The following is a 17,754-nucleotide window of genomic DNA, read 5'->3' on the forward strand; positions in this document are numbered from 1 at the left end:
AGTAAAGAGCGAACTCAAAAAAAGCAGAAATTACCCCAAATAATTGTGGTTTTGCCATGCCTTTAAATCCATCAAAAGGTTAGTGTCATTTATGCTTCAACTATAATTATATTTATGCTGTAAACTAAAAGCTGTGTTTAGCCGTTTAATTGAAGTGAATGGATTTTAAAGGTGTATCGGAAAATAAAAGGAAAAAAGTTCTAGAATTTTAAGAAGTATTCAGTTTCTAAATATTGCAATTGTAAAAAAATGTTTGATATATGTTTGGTTTTTATCAAAGTAAAGATGAAACTCTTTTATTTTGGTTGGTTTGAGGTGAGTGGCAACGCCCCTCTTATTTTGGTAACCAAGTAAATGAAATCGAAAAAAGACTTTTTTTCCAAAAAGTAAAATGTAATATCATGCTATATCATGTAAAAATTCAAACTTGTAAAGAATAAAAATGACTGTGAATGAATACATAAAACCCATAAAGACCAGAAACTAAAATGAATAATTACATCAAACATAAAAATAATAGATATTGCTATAAATAAATGGATGAATCCTAAAACGAACAGAAATTAAAATGAATAATCAATTTAAACTTAAACAAAGACAAATTGCCACGAATAAGAGTAAGCCTATTGAACCCTTGAAACCTTTAAAGGCCAGAGCATGATGTGGGCTTTACTGAAAATGACTTGTATTTTCATCAGAATTGTTTTTTGTTATTTTTTTTAATATAAAATCAGCAGCAAACCAACAATATAATAATAGCACTGGGCTAATCTAGATTTACAAATAAGAGCTACCGGAAATAAGAATGGGGTGACCCTTCCCTCTTCTTGAACCGGGTGCTACCATTTCGGCTAACCGTCACAAGCACTAAACGTCATGACATCTAAAATGAAAATCCGTCAGAACCACTAACAGACAGGACATCGACAAAAAAATCTGTAAGTTTATATAATAGTAATAAATATAAAAATGTTAAGAAACGAATTTCGGCTATATATTTTCAAATCAGGGGGGCGGGGGGTAAGGCCTAGCATATATTAAATACGTAACCTAACCTAGCCTAAGTATATTCTTCCCCCTAAACCACAAAAACCTTAAGTTTAAAAATTTTGTATGTTATGACGGTCAGCGGTTCCGACGGATTTTTTTGTCGATGTTATGATAGATTTTGTCGATGTCCTGATGTTAGTGCTCCTGACGGTTAGATGTTATGACACCTTCCCTCTTGAACCCTCTAATAGACAGACTCGTTTGTCATTTATACTTTACTGAAAATTGCATGTATTTTGAACAAAGTGGTTTTTATTTGCCAAAACGTCAAAACAACAACAAGAAAATCATGAAAACAATCACGATTGCGGGAAAAATTTATTTGAGTAACAACATTTGTGACTTTCTATTTTGACTTTCTATTGACAATTTTACTATTTCAAAAGGAGACTTTTTCTGTTGAAACTTTTCTCTTTTAATTCTATTTAATTCAAACATGCGGGAAATTAATGCTGAAATTAAACTTTTAAATAAACACTGGTAATTTGTTGATAATTTATTTCGTTTTCTGAAGCAATATTTTGAATTGAAGGATCAATAAACGATTCACCAATTGATTTTCTATACGTTTAAAAGGAATGTGTTTTAAAGCAAAATAAAGTATTTGATCAAAATTTAGTTCTAACAGAAGTGGCGGAATTAGATTGATGGTTAGAAATACTCTGATATTAATTCCTGGAAGTGTCAGATTTTTTTCATTTTTTAGGATGATATAAAAGAAACTGTTTAAAATATATTTTGTTATCAGTAAAGTGTATATGAAGTTCTCGCTTTTTAGAAGGTTTAGGAGGGCGGTAGTCTTACTCTTATTTGTTGTAAGTTCTGCTAGTTTTAAGTTTGAATTGACCGTTCATTTTGATTTTTCAATTTTAGGATTCATCTTTTCATCCATAGCACTATCTTTTGTATTTATGCCTGATGTGATTATTCATTTTACTTTCTATTTGTTTTCAATTTGAATTATTCTATGGCTTTATTTCTGCTCGTTTTTGACTTTAATGTGGCTCTTTACTTTTGTTTAAAAAATTGTTTTTAGAAAGCTAATTGTAAAGTTTTATTTAGTTTTCTTCTTAAGAAATAAAAATTTTGAATTGTAATTTTGATTTAGTTAAGATTTGAATATTCAATCAAAATGTTCAATCAGCTATAGATTTGTTCAATAATTTGCTAATAACATTTTTACTATGAAAATATAGTCATGAAACAATGGTTTCATGTTTTATTTTATAGTAACTGTTTGTTTGTTTCAATGGCTGCATGTCAAGAACCTTTATTAAAAGATATCTGTTTTGCTGTCTTAAAAAAAGAAGAAAATGGAAGTCATCAATCGGCACAATCTAATGTTTTCTTAAAGTTTTGTATTTCTTAAAGTTCTATTGGCCCTCTACGTGGAACTCTAAAGCTAATCAGGAAATATCTGTGTATGGTTTTTCTATTCTGCGCTCGGAAAAAGGTTTTGGGACAGTTTTTGCCCAATACATTATTTTTTCTTTAGGTTCAGCTTGCTCTATAGATTTACGATGTAATTTTCAAACTGATCAAGGATCAAGGGAGGTTTAGAAAGCTATCTTATAGTCGTGACGGGGCTCCATATATGGGCATAGAGTCCCTAGGGAGATTGTTTTCTCACTGAGAATGAAAAAACAGAATTTTTATCACTTGAAAAAACAGGAATTTTCTCACTTTTATGGATGTTTTTTGGACGTTTATGTGTGTTGGTCAATTTATTTGATGTTTTTCATGGATGTCAACAGTAATTTACGTCTGTTTTATGGTTTTTGTCAGTGAGAATGGAAAAACAGTATTTTTCTCACTTTGATGGTTGTTTTCGGTCAATGACCTAAATTTCCAAAGGTCGATTATTGTTTCCAGGCAAAGTTTTAATGTCTGACAGATGGTGTCATGGTTGATTGATTTGTCAAGAAAGGGGAATTAATTTGTTTTTTCTAAGGGGAATTATTGATTAACGAAATGATTTCTTAGTAATTTGAAATGTGACAGCGCAGGGATGCCAAAAACAAAAGGAACACGCAGAAATTACGTTTAGGGGTTATTTGGACGACACCGTTTTAGACATTTTAGGGAATTATTTCGGCGAAACAGTTAGAGACATTTTAAAAGATGATTTTAGAAAAGGTTTCATAGTAATTTCAAATGTGAGGTTAGGTGGTTATAATACACAAGTTCCATTTGAACAGTGTCGTGAGGTCCTCTACCCCAACCCCAAAAGGGCCCTCATACCCCACCCCAACCCCCAAGGAAGCCCCCGGGCCTCAAAGGACCCCCGGGTTCCTTGTAACTTCAAATGTGAGGTTAGGTTATGTTATGTTATGTTAGGTTATGTTATCTTATGTTATGTTATGCTATGTTATGTTATGCTATGCTATGTTATGTTATGTTATATTATACTATGTTATGTTATGTTATATTCTTTTCAAAGGGCATTTCAGAACAAGTTCTTTTATTAATGTCCTTCCTAAACCCATTTTACAAATTGAAGTACCCATCCTTTTCACCCACAACTTTACTTTATAGCTTTTTGAATGCTCCAACACCAAGCAATACTTTTCAAAGGGCATTTCAGAACAAGTTCTTTTCTTAATGTCCTTCCTAAACCCATTTTACAAGTTGAAGTATCACATCCTTTTCACACACAACTTTACTTTACAGCTTTTTGAATGCTCCAATACCAAGCAATTCTTTTCAAAGGGCATTTCAGAACAAGTTATCTTCATAATGTCCTTCCAAAACCCATTTTACAACTTTCATTACCCATCCTTTTCATCCACAACTTTACTCTACAGCTTTTTGAGTGCCCCAACACCAAAAGCAATTTTTTTCAAATGGCATTTCAGAACAATTTCTTTTCATAATGTCCTTCCTAAACCCATTTTACAATTGAAGTACCCATCCTTTTCACCCACAACTTAGTTATAGGTAAGAGTTTGAAGTTTTACCTTAGAGACTTAGCTTAGGGTTTTAGTTTGGTTTAGTTTTAGTTAAAAGTTTAGAGTTTTTTAGCTTAGAGTCCTGGCTTAGAGTTTTTGTTAGAGTTCTAGTTTAGTTTTAGTTAAGAGTTTAGAGTTTTTAGCTTAGAGTCTTTGCTTCGAGTTTTACTCAGAGTTCTAGTTTAGTTTAGATTAGTTACAGTTCCGAATCGAGGGTTTTAGCTTAGAGTCATAGCTTAGAGTTTTAGTTAAAGTTATAGTTTAGTTAAGCTATAGTTAAGAGTTTAGAGTTTTAGCTTAGAGTCTTAGCTAAGAGTTTTAGTTAAAGTTGAAGTTTTTTTTAGTTTCGCTTCTTAATTCATAGTTTGAGATGAGAGTCATACCTTAGAGTTTTGATGGAAGCTTAAGTTTGTCTAAGTTTCAGTTAAGATATTAAAGTTTTTGCTTATGGCCTTTTCTTAGAGTTTTTTTTGTTTTACCTCTGTTTTAGTTTTTTTTAGTTAAGAGTTTAGTGATTTTAGCTTAGAGTCTTAGTTTAGAGTTTTTGTTGAAGTTCTAGTTTAGTTTAGTTTTAATTTAGAGTTTTAGCTTAGACTTAGATTTTCAATTTGATTTCTAGTTTAGTTAAGTTTTAGTTCAGAGTTTAGAGTTTTTAGATTAGAGTCTTAGCTTAGTTATATTTAGAGTTCTAGTTTTATTTAGTTTTAGTTAAGAGTTTAAAGTTTTACTATAGAGTCTTAGCTTAGAGTTTTAGTTAGAGTTAAAGTTTAGTTTAGTTACAGTTAAGAATTTAGATTTTTCGCTTAGAGTCATAGCTTAGAGTTTTACTTAAAGTTATAGTTTGGTTAAGTTTTAGTTAAGAGTTTGGATTTTTAGCTGAGTCTTAGCTTAGAGTTTTTGTTAGAGTTCTAGTTTAGTTTAGTTTTAGTTAAGAGTTTTGAGTTTTACCTTAGAGTCTTAGCTTAGAGTTTTAGTTAGAGTTCTAGTTTAGTTTAGTTTTAGTTAAGAGCTTAGAGTTTTAGCTTAGAGTCTTAGCTTAGAGTTTTTGTGAGAGTTCTAGTTTATTTTATTTTTAATTAAGAGTTTAGTGTTTTTAGCTTAGAATCTTAGCTTAGAGTTTTTGTTGAAGTTCTAGTTTAGTTTAGTTTTAGTTAATAGTTTACAGTCTTAACTTAGAGTTTAAGTTAGAGTTGAAGCTTGGTTTAGTAATAGTTAAGAGTTTATAGTTTTAGCTTAGAGTTTTTGTCAGAGTTCTAGTTTAGATATAGTAAAGCATTTGGAGTTTTAACTTTGAGACTGACCTTAGTATTTTAGTTTAGTTTAGTTTTAGTTAAGAGTTTAGAGTCTTAGCATAGTTGTTGTCGAAGTTCTAGTTTAGTTTAGTAATAGTTAAGAGTTTAGAGTTTTAGCTTAGAGTCTTAGCTTAGAGTTTTTTTTAAAGTTGAAGTTTAGTTTATTAATAGTTAAGATTTTAGATTTTTAGCTTAGAGTTTTAGATTAGAGTTTTTGTTAAAGTTGAAGTTTAGTTTAGTAATAGTTAATAGTTTAGAGTTTTAGCTTAGAGTCTTAGCTTAGAGTTTTAGTTTAATTTAGTTTTAGTTAATAGTTTAGAGTGTATTAGATTAGAGTCTTAGCCTAGAGTTTTTGTTAGAGTTATAGTTTAGTTTAGTTTTATTTAAGAGTTTAGAGTTTTTAGCTTAGATTCGTATCTTAGAGTTTTATTTACTCTAGTTTAGTTTAGTTTTAGTTAAGAGTTTAGAGTTTTACCATAGAGTCTTAGCTTAGAGTTATAGTTAGAGTTGAAGTTTAGTTTAGTTAAAGTTAAGAATTTAGAGTTTTAGCTTATAGTCATAGCTTAAAGTTTTATTTTAGTTAAGTTTTAGTTAAGAGTTTCTAGTTTTAGCTTAGAGTCTTACCTTAGAGTTTTTGTTAGAGTTATAGTTGAGTTTAGTTTTAGTTAAGAGTTTAGAGTTTTACATAAGAGTATAAGCTTAGAGTTTTAGTTATAGTTCTAGTTTATTTTAGTTTTAGTTAAGAATTTATAGTTTTAGCTTTGAGTCATAGCTTAGGGTTTTAGTTAAAGTTATAGTTTACTAAAGTTATAGTTAAGAGTTTAGAGTTTTACCTTAAAGTCATAGCTTGGAGTTTTAGTTAGAGTTCTACTTCAGTTTAGTTTTAGTTAAGAGTTTAGAGTTTTAGCTTAGAGTCTTAGCTTATAGTTTGTGTTAGAGTTCTAGTTTAGTTTAGTTATAGTTAACAGTCTCGATTTTTTAGCTTAGAGTCTTAGCTTAGAGTTTCTGTTAGAGTTCTATAGTTAAGAGTTTTGTGTTTTACCTTAGAGACTTAGCTTAGAGTTTTAGTTTAGTTTAGTTTTAGTTAAGAGTTTAGAGTTTTAGCTTAGAGTTCTATCTTAGAGTTTTTATTAGAGTTCTAGTTTATTTTAGTTTTAGTTAAGAGTTTAGAGTTTTTAGATTATAGTCTTAGTTTATAGTTTTTATTGAAGTTCTAGTTTAGTTTAGTTTAGAGTTTTAGCTTAGACTTAGAGTTTCAATTAGAGTTCTAGTTTAGTTTTAGTTAAGAGTTTAGAGTTTTTAGCTTAGAGTCTTAGCTTAGTTTTATTTAGAGTTCTAGTTTAATTTAAACTCTAAACTCTAAACAAAAACTCTAAGCTAAGACTCTAAGCTAAAAAACTTTAAACTCTTAACTAAAACTAAACTAAACTAAAACTCTAAACTAAGTCTCTAAGGTAAAACTCTAAACTCTTAACTAAATCTAAACTAAACTAGAACTCCAACAAAAACTCTAAGTTAAGACTCTAATCTAAAACTCTAAACTCTTAATTATTAATAAAATAAACTTCAACTCTAACAAAAACTCCAAGCTAAAACTATAAACTATTAACTAAAACTAAAATAAGCTAGAGATACAACATAACATCTAAGATAATACTCTAATCTAAAAAAAATAAAATAGAAACACAAAAAAAAAAAAAATATAAATAAAACAAAAACACAAATATAAGATTCTAAGATCAAACTATAAAATCTTAACTAAAACTAAACTAAACTAAAACTCTAACAAAAAAAACTCTAAGCTAAGACTCTAAGCTAAAACACTCTAAACTCTAAACAAAAAGTAAACTAAATTAGGACTCTAACTGAAACTCAAAGGTAAAACATCAAATTCTTAACTAAAATTAAAATAAACTAGAACTCTAACAAAAACTCTAACCTAAGACTCTAATGAAAAACTATAAACTCTTAGCTAAAACTAAACTAAACTAAAACTCTAAAAAGAACTCTAGGTTAACATTCAGCTAAAAATCTAAACTCTTAGATAAAACTTATCCAAACTCTAACTTTAAGTAAATCTCTAAGCTATGATTCTAAGCTAAAAATCTAAATTCTTAACTGTAACTAAACTAAACTTTAACTCTAACTAAAACTCCAAGCTAAAACTCTATGGTAAAACTCTAAACTCTTAACTAAAACTAAATTACACTAGAACTCTAAATAAAACTAAGCTAAGACTCTAAGCTAAAAACTCTAAACTCTTAACTAAAACTAAACTAAACTAGAACTCTAAGCTAAGCTAAAACTCTTAACTATAACTAAACTAAACTAGAACTCTAACAAAAACTCTAAGCTAAGACTCTAAGCTAAAACTCTAAACTCTTAACTAAAACTAAACTAAACTAGAACTCTAATTAAAACTCTAAGTCTAAGCTAAAAATCTAAACTAAACTAGAACTTCAACAAAAAACTCTAAACTAAGAATCTAATCTAAAAACTCTAAACTCTTAACTAAAACTAAACTAAACTAGAACTCTAATAAAAACTCTAAGATAGAACTCTAAGCTAAAACTCTAAACTCTTAACTAAAACTAAACTAAACTAGAACTCTAAGCTAAGTCTCTAAGGTAAAACACAAAACTCTTAACTATAACTAAACTAAACTAGAACTCTAACAAAAACTCTAAGCTAAGACTCTAAGCTAAAACTCTAAACTCTTAACTATTACTAAACTAAACTAGAACTCTAACACAAACTATAAGCTAAGACTCTAAGCTAAAACTCTAAACTCTTAACTAAAACTATACTGAACAAGAACTCTAACTAAAACTATAATGTATGACTCTAAGGGAAAACTGTATACTCTTAACTATAACTTTACTAAACTAAAACTTTAACTAAAACTCTAAGCTATGACTCTAAGCTAAAACTCTAAATTCTTAACTAAAACTAAACTAAACTAGAACTCTAACTCTAACTAAAACTCTAAGCTAAGACTCTAAGGTAAAACTCTAAACTCTTAACTTAAACTAAACAAGAACTCTAACAAAAACTCTAAGGTAAGACTCTAAGCTAAAACTCGAAACTCTTAACTAAAACTTAACTAAACTTCAACTCTAACTAGAACTCTAAGCTAAGACTCTATGGTAAAACTCTAAACTCTTAACTAAAACTAAACTAAACTAGAATAACTAAAACTCTAAGCTAAGAATCTAAGCTAAAAACTCTAAACTCTTAACTAAATCTAAACTAAACTAGAACTCTAACAAAAACTCTAAGCTAAAACTCTAAACTCTGAACTAAAACTAAACTAAACAAAAACTCTAAGCTAAGACTCTAAGCTAAAACTCTAAACTCTTAACTATTAATAAACTAAACTTTAACTTTAATAAGAACTCTAAGCTAAGACTCTAAGCTAAAACTCTAAACTATTAACTATTACTAAACTAAACTTCAACTTTAACAAAAACTCTAAGCTAAGACTCTAAGCTAAAACTCTAAACTATTAACTATTACTAAACTAAACTAGAACTTCGACAAAAACTATGCTAAGACTCTAAACTCTTAACTAAAACTAAACTAAACTAAAACTCTAAGGTAAGTCTCAAAGGTAAAAATCCAAACGCTTAACTATATCTAAACTAAACTAGAACTCTAACAAAAACTCTAAGCTAAGACTCTAAGCTAAAACTCTAAACTCTTAACTATTACTAAACTGAACTTCAAGTCTAACAAAAAATCTAAGCTAAGACTCTAAACTATTAACTAAAACTAAACTAAACTAGAACTTCAACAAAAACTCTAAGCTAAGACTCTAAGGTAAAAACTATAAACTCTTAACTAAAACTAAAATAAAACTAGAACTCTAACAAAACCTCTAAGATAAGACTCTAAGATAAAATTCTAAACTCTTAACTAAAACTAAACTAAACTAGAACTGTAACTAAAACTCTAAGCTAAGACTCTAAGGTAAAACACTAAACTCTTAACTAAAAGTAAACTAAACTAGAACTCTAACTGAAACTCAAAGGTAAAACATCAAATTCCTAACTAAAATTAAACTAAACTAGAACTCTAACAAAAACTCTTAAGCTAAGACTCTAAGGTAAAACTCTAAACTCTTAACTAAACTCTAACAAAAACTCTAAGCTAAGACTCAGCTAAAAATCTAAACTCTTAACTAAAACTTAACCAAACTATAACTTTAAGTAAAACTCTAAGCTATGATTCTAAGCTAAAAATCTAAATTCTTAACTGTAACTAAACTAAACTTTAACTCTAACTAAAACTCTAAGCTAAGACTCTATGGTAAAACTCTAAACTCTAAACTAAAACAAAATAAAACTAGAACTCTAAATAAAACTAAGCTAAGACTCTAAGCTAAAAACTCTAATCTCTTAACTAAAACTAAACTAAACTATAAATATAATTGAAAATCTAAGTCTAAGCTAAAACTCTAAACTAAAACTAAACTAAACTAGAACTTCAAAAAAAACTCTAAACTAAGACTCTAAGCTGAAAACACTAAACTCTTAACTAAAAATAACTAAACTAGAACTCTAACAAAAAAACTCTAAGCTAAGACTCTAAGCTATAACTCCATACTCTTAACTAAAACTTAACCAAACTAAAACCTTAAGTAAAAATCTAAGGTACGACTCTAAGCTAAAACTCTAAATTCTTAACTGTAACTAAACTAAACTTCAACTCTAACTAAAACTCTAAGCTAAGACTCTAAGGTATAACACTAAACTCTTAACTAAAACTAAACTAAACTAGAACTCTAACAAAAACTTTAAGCTAAGACTATAAGCTAAAACTCGAAACTCTTAACTAAAACTTAACCAAACTACAACTGCAAGTAAAATTCTAAGCTAAGACTCTAAGCTAAAAACTCTAAACTCTTAACTAAAACTAAACTAAACTAGAACTCTAACAAAAACTCTAAGCTAAGACTCTAAGCTAAAAAACTCTAAACTTTTAACTAAAACTAAACCAAACTAAAACTCTAAGCTAAGTCTCTAAGGTAAAACTTCAAACTCTTACCTATAACTAAGTTGTGGGTGAAAAGGATTGGTACTTCAATTGTAAAATGGGTTTAGGAAGGACATTATGAAAAGAACTTGTTCTGAAATGCCTTTTGAAAAGTATTGCTTGGTGTTGGAGCATTCAAAAAGCTGTAAAGTAAAGTTGTGGGTGAAAAGGATGGGTACTTCAACTTGTAAAATGGGTTTAGGAAGGACATTAAGAAAAGAACTTGTTCTGAAATGTCTTTTGAAAAGTATTGCTTGGTGTTGGAGCATTCAAAAAGCTGTAAAGTAAAGTTGTGGGTGTAAAGGATGGGTACTTCAACTTGCAAAATGGGTTTAGGACGGACATTAAGAAAAGAACTTGTTCCGAAATGCCCTTTGAAAAGTACTGCTTGGTTTTGGAGCATTCAAAAAGCTGTAAAGTATAGTTATGGGGGAAAAGGATGGGTACTTCAATTTGTAAAATGGGTTTAGGAAGGACATTAAGAAAAGAACTTGTTCTGAAATGCCCTTTGAAAAGAATATAACATAACATAACATAGTATAACATAACATAACATAACATAGCATAGCATAACATAAACTAACCTAACATAAACTAACATAAACAAACATAACCTAACCTCACATTTGAAATTACTAGTAAACCGGGGGATCTTTGAGGACCGGGGGCTTCCTTCGGGGTTGGGGTGGGGTATGAGGGCCCTTTTGGGGTTGGGGTAGAGGACCTCACGACACTTTTCAAATGGAACTTGTGTATTATAACCACCTAACCTCACATTTGAAATTACTATGAAACCTTTTCTAAAATCATCTTTTAAAATGTGTCTGACTGTTTCGCCGAAATAATTCCCTAAAATGTCTAAAACGGTTTCGTCCAAATAACGCCTAAACGTAATTTCTGCGTGTTCCTTTTGTTTTTGGCATCCCTGCACTGTTACATTTCAAATTACTAAGAAACCCTTTCGTGAATCAATAATTCCCCTTAGAAACAACAAATTAATTGCCCTTTCTTGACAAATCAATCAACCATGACATCATCTGTCAGACATTAAAACTTTGCCTGGAAACAATAATCGACCTTTGGAAATTTAGGTCATTGACCGAAAACATCCATCAAAGTGAGAAAAATACTGTTTTTTCATTCTCACTGACAAAAAACATGAAACTGACATAAATTACTGTTGACATCCATGAAAAACATCAAATAAATTGACCGACACACATAACCGTCCAAGAAACATCCATAAAAGTGAGAAAATTCTTGTTTTTTCTAGTGAGAAAAATTCTGTTTTTTCATTCTCAGTGAGAAAACTATCTCCCTAGGGACTCTATGCCCATATATGGAGCCCCGTCACGACTATAAGATAGCTTTCTACTTGTGCCCCAAAACTAAATTTTTTCTTGAACGCTTGGTTTTACTTGGCCAGAGACCTGTAGTTTTAAATTTCGAATCGTTCAAAAGGAAAGAGTTGATTGTAGACAAAAAAAAAAAAAAAAAAAAAAAAAAAAAAAAAAATCAGACCCCAGTATCTGGGGCCTCCCGTTCTAAAGACTTATAATTTGAGTTTTTGAGCTAACTAAAAAAAAAATGAACCTTTTTAGCAAGGCCGTATCCCGGGGGGGGGGGTTACCGGTTTTAAACCCCCCCCCCCCCCGAAATTTTTGACCGAGTCGAAAATAAGTCGAAAATTAGTAAAACCTAGGTAAAAATCAGTAAAATTAGTCGAAAACTGAGTCAAAAATTAGTAAACCCCCCCCCCCCCGGAAAAAGTAAAAAATTAGTAAAACCCCCCCGAAAAAAAATCCTGGATCCGCCCTTGCTTCTTAGGTCCCATTTTCTGCGAGACCGCATCTAATAATTTGTTTTATTTTAGGATCCCCTTGTCCCAGAAATTTGTGGCTGTAAGGTTCAAGGTTGTCAGGGACAAATAGCTTTTTGGCCGATTTCTGGGACCTTTAACACCCTTTTCCGTCCTACCATGACGTTTGGTCCCCTTAGCCGAGGCATTGATTGATGAAAGTTTGAAGCCAATAGGGGAAATTTTTTGGGATCATTTTTGGGCCAACATTTGGGGGGGTCCTAGCTAGAAAATGATCCTTAGCCCTTTATCGGGTCCTGTTTTTTGGGGACAATTATTTTTTCTATGTATTTTCTGCTTTGGGATCCACTTAGCCCATAGACAGAGGGAAGTTTCAAGCAGTTCAGAGGAAAAGCTTTCTGTTCTTTTTCTGGTATCGTTTTAGGGTGTCCCGTACCCCCAAATAAACTAGTCTTTGTATATTAGGCTCCTTTTGTCCCAACTACAGCTGTAAGTTTCAGAGTGATGAGAGACAAAATGTTTCTTGGCCTATTTCCGAGTACCCTAACAGCATCTTCCACCCCTCGACAAAATTTGTTATATTATTGATCCAGAGAACAATTAATTCCTAAAAGTTTTCAGCCTGTCGGTCAACCAAGATCAGATACACCACGTTTTTCCCATTATACAACTTGTCTGAAAATAGTAGGCGATCTTCGTAGTGGATGGCCTTGTCCAAGGGGCTGTGAGGGTCATATTATGCCAGAATACATTAGACGTTGAGAGTCATGGCATTCCCAGATACATGTTTACTGGACCTTTAAACTTTTCAGAACAAAATGGCTATGTCCGACTTTAATCCGCTATCAGAGGGAGCTGCGAAAAGGTGTGGTACCAAATAGGGCACGTTTGTTGAGATGGTTACCCTCAAACTGCTTATGGCTCTTAAATAAGACACTATAACTTTCTATTTCCAATCAAATGAGCCCCTCCCAAGTGTTTTCGACCACCCCAGCTGTCAAGGGCACAGAAGAAAAAAAATTATCTGTTGAAGGTGCATGATTCTTCATTCGTCACGCAACACTAGAGCGTTGTCCCTGATGTCTGCCCGTCGCAAGATTGGGTACATTTTCGCTTGTAATTATTGTTTATCCTCTCTGACTGATATCACAATTTTGAAACTTTGATCCGAAAACATGTAGGACTGCATGGGGTGTTCTCAGTACAAAGAATATTGAAAGGGCAGTTTACTGCCTTCCCACAGGGTTCGGCCTTAGGGCAATATAACAAGGACAATATAACTTCTGATTCGCTATCGAACAAGCCTTCTTCCAACTTTTTAATTTCACACTATTTGCTAAGTCATCGCTGTCGCTTTGACTGTGCTACAAACCAAGTGTAATCCTACCGCAGTAAAGATCCTTCGTTAATTTTAATTATTCCCTGAGTTTGTTTTCCTTCCCCTCCTGAATTGGTAAAGTCTGAAAATCACAAGGTCCCATATTAACATATTTCAAATCCAAAAAAGTTGCAAAAGTCTTGGATAAGCACAGCTGAGTGTTTGTGATACAGGAAACGTGGGAGCCTGGCGTTGCTACTTTATGAGAGCACTAAAATGATGTAGATATTCATTAAAATTCATGTTTATTGCATTTTTACTCACCAAGAATTGATGCATTTCTTAGCTGTGTTGAAAGACGATGGATTTCTCTTAAATTAAACTTTCAATTTGGTATTGTTGCTTGGTGCGTATGAAGGATGCCAAAGATTGTCCTTGTCGGTCAACCGTCTAGGATTAAACGAAATACAGGTCCTCGGTTGGGGCGGGAGGATGTTGCAAGGAAGGATTAAAGGGAAATGGGAACTTCCTGGGAGGGCGTAAATAGAGATTCTTTGGATGCGTTAGGGTGTAGGAGGAGCGTGCGTATCCGTTTGGGCCTCAGTTGGTGCTGCGGTGAGTTTTTAGTAGTAGTATAGACAATTTGATGGGTGGTATTTACTATTGATGAAAGGCCCTTTTCTTCTATTACTCCTTTAATGTTAAGATTCTTTTAGATTCTGCAGAATTTTATTATGGTTCTCCAATAATAGCCTTGCTGTTTCTTTTTGTGTCTTTTTTTTTCGAATTTTGTGTCACATCGAAATATTTGTCCTCCTCGAAATTAACTGCTGCCCACATGCTTGGATGCAAATAAAACCTTACAATTAAAAACATCAACTTATTGAAGGGAAGTATCCAGATACCCAAACATTTTGGTTGTTTTATAAACGCACTGTAATTGGTTATGCTTGTTTTAAACTTTTTATAGTTATTTAAGTCGTAGAATAGTAAACTGAAAAGTATTTGTCGAATTAAATGAAACCTAAAACAAAGAGTCTCCTTCTGGTACCGCAGAGGTATATAATGTATATAATATATTATATAATATATAATATGTTATATAATATGTTATATATATATATATATATATATATATATATATATATATATATATATATATATATATATATATATATATATATATATATATATATATATATATATATATATATATATATATATATATATATAATAGAAAAGCCGTAGGTATACTTGGCGTGACTATGGCTGGATTAGAAGGGTAAATTAGCGCTTTAATGTGCAAACTCATGAACACAAAAAAAAGCGAAACATGAAAACTGATACTTTGAAGAGCTAAATACTACTAAGACGACAATCAGCTGAAACAAGCTAACAAAATGAGGCTGTGTAATGTACCCTGGCACTTTACCAATTATTTTGATATATTTATGGTTTACTTCATCAAATTTATTCATTGAATTAACTAAGGTGGCGTACAGAATATATATCTCATTGAACTTTTCATCCTACTTAAATTTATAGCACTTCATCAAATTTTTTCACTGATGACTTTGACGGGCAATAAGCCATGTTCAGCTTCGATAGCCTTTATTCTTGCAGATGCAATTTTGAAGCCATTCAAGATAAAACAAAAGTTTTCAGACAGTTTTTGCCAAGTAAAGATGAAAGGCGTCGTAGTACAAACCGTGCCTATCAAAAAAAAAAAAAAAAAGAAGTACAAAAGCAGTAATTAAACACTATGGTCCTGTGTTCTGTATTGCACTGACCAAGGTTACTTTTTAAGAAGATATTTTCGTGTTTAAGCTGGTATTTCTATTTTAAATCATCAGACGGGCGTCTATATAATAGAATCTTTCGTGTTCGTGAATTAGTTGAGTTTATAGAGCTGATATCCTTGCAATATTGATTTTTAAAATATTCAAAGTTCTTTTCGAATCTCTTCGGTTTTAAAAACCAGTTTTTTTTTCAGAACTCTATTATCGCAAATGATCATTTTATTTGTTATTACTTCAGCTCAAAATGCCTGATAATGACAGATTTAGCCCCTAATATGCTTATATTACATAAAAAGGGTTTACATTGTAATCTGTTCTGCGCTAATAGTAACAGAAGTTGTATTTAGTTTTGTGTTATCCGTTGCCTTGGAACGAAAATAATGAAAAGTATCTATTGATCATCAAGGCTAATTGTTTTTTTTTGGAACACGGCCTTAATGAGCCGAAATATTGGCAATAGGCTACTCTTTGGTCTTAGGAGTCATGTTCGTGCAACTGTTTCATCAGAAATAATGTTTGCTGATTACTTGAAGTCAAAGCTGTATTCAAGGGAGGGGTTAGGGGGTTTGAACCTCCTCCCCCCCCCCGAAATGTCTGTCAGACTCACAAAAACTTAACAAAAATGCACATAAACATAATTTTGATGTGTCTTTAAAGTTTTTTCACCCCCCCCCCCCCAACAAAATCCTGGAGACGGCCTTGCTTAGAGTAGAAATGATTTATGACTTAAACCCATATAGCCTATAAATCTGGAATAATATATAGGTTACTCTGTGTTCCGATTGTAAAGGCAAATTTGTCAACTTTCAAGCTAAATTTTATGGATTTGTGGTCAGAGGTAGAAATTTTTTTCTTTCATGTGAAAATTCGAGTTCTATGTGCTGATAATTTTTGTTCTGAAGAAGTAGCATATTTGGAGGAGGATCTATGAGGAATGTATACTTTTTCTGACTTGTAGATTTGACATATTACTACCGTTTCTATTATACCGCATGAAATACGACGCTTTAAATTAGGCAAAGAAAACTTACCGTTAGTTTCCAATGGCAAGGACGTTAATTGGAATGTTCAGGTGCCAAATTGATTAAGTTCATCAAAGAAGAAGGAACAGAATTGAAAAGGATGATACTTTGCTAATGATTAAGTATATTTTAGCACGAAGACATAGATTTGAAATATAAGAAGATTAAACTGCAAAACATTTATAAAACATAATTATCATGTAACACCTTTTTTAAAGACTTTTTTTTTTAATACCCTTATCAAAAGTTACTGGTATTCAAACCTTTAAGCAATCTAGCATCGTGATTCAACCAGGGCACGCGGCAAACGCCAATGATTAGTTAAAAAAAATTCTTCAAGCAAACTTTTAAAAGGTCAGAAGTTTTTCCTTATTCTTTAACCTTCTGGGGGCGCAAGTTCGTTCTTTATTTCGTATAAATTGCTACTAATTTTTAATCTATACAGATAAAGAAGCATATTTTGTTTAAAAAGTTTTTTGAAAGCTGCTTAACTTTTGTTCTAAGCCTGAAATGCTTTCATTTTTATCCTAAATATCTACCATTTTTACGGTAGCAAGTAGCACTCTTTATTTACGAGCAAGTAAATTTAACAAAGGCAAACTTTAAAGGCCACAAATTTGATAAATACAAGTTGAAATAAACTATTCTTTAAGTTAAAATATATCGTGATGGAACGCTTTCCCTGGACTGGAAAACTATAGCTAGAGAAAAATCGTCTGATTTATGTAAATATTCTTTGCTGATTTTTTTGGAGACCTCAAGTGAGTGGAAATCCATAACATCTAAAGGCGAGTTTGATTACTCTTCACTGGCGTCATAAAGAACCAATGAAAGGTTCCCCAATATGATTCATCTTGGGAATTATTTGCGAATCATCCAAGTTCAGACTTACTTTTGATTTCGTCATGTGCTGAATGAAAGCGTGGTTTTACAGAAATTCTGAAGCTTTTAGGAGGATATCCATTAGTTTAGTTTTATAGTCGTCAGTGAACGGAGCTAAAAAAAAACTTTCTGTTTAATTGTATCTATTCAAGGTATTTAACTATTTACACTAGGGGTTGGAATTACTTTTTTTCTGTATGGCTTATCTAATATATTTTTTTGTATTAGGTACAATTTTTATCAGCCGCTAGATTTTGAGAAAAGATTGTGTGGTAATGCTTAAGACCCGGGACCATTTAAATGGAACCCTAAAAAATTCTGAAAACTACAAGTATTTTAGGATAGAGAACGGAGAACGCTAACATTTTTGAAACGGTGAACGCTAATCAAGCAGTGAAGAAAAGAGTACCATAATACTTTCAAAATATAATGGTTATATAGTCAGCTGGGGGTAGGGGTGTGTTGTTGATACAGTGAGGCAATTCGCCTTTAGGACTGAAAGAAGTAGGTATTTATGGTTATTTTAAAATAGTTTTCAGAATTTTGTTTTAGGATATTACCGGTAGTTTCATGATGGTCATTTAAAATGT

General features: G+C 31.4%; 1 protein-coding gene across 3 annotated transcripts in view; it reads left to right on the plus strand.

Moving 5' to 3' along the window:
- sick (sickie) overlaps positions 1–17,754 on the plus strand; it is a 374,025-nt gene that overhangs the window by 101,573 nt on the left and 254,698 nt on the right. The window contains exon 1 of one of the 3 annotated variants that reach the window (XM_089107073.1): positions 17,214–17,316. The exons of the other annotated variants lie outside the window; for them this stretch is intronic. The gene's annotated coding sequence lies outside the window, so the exon portion shown is untranslated. Of the gene's footprint in view, positions 1–17,213; positions 17,317–17,754 lie in introns of those variants that run through there. 3 annotated transcript variants of the gene reach the window in all.

The sequence above is a fragment of the Artemia sp. Qi Xiang Cuo genome, chromosome 21 (assembly GCF_049724085.1).
Source record: "Artemia sp. Qi Xiang Cuo chromosome 21, ASM4972408v1, whole genome shotgun sequence".
NCBI lineage: Eukaryota > Metazoa > Arthropoda > Branchiopoda > Anostraca > Artemiidae > Artemia > Artemia sp. Qi Xiang Cuo.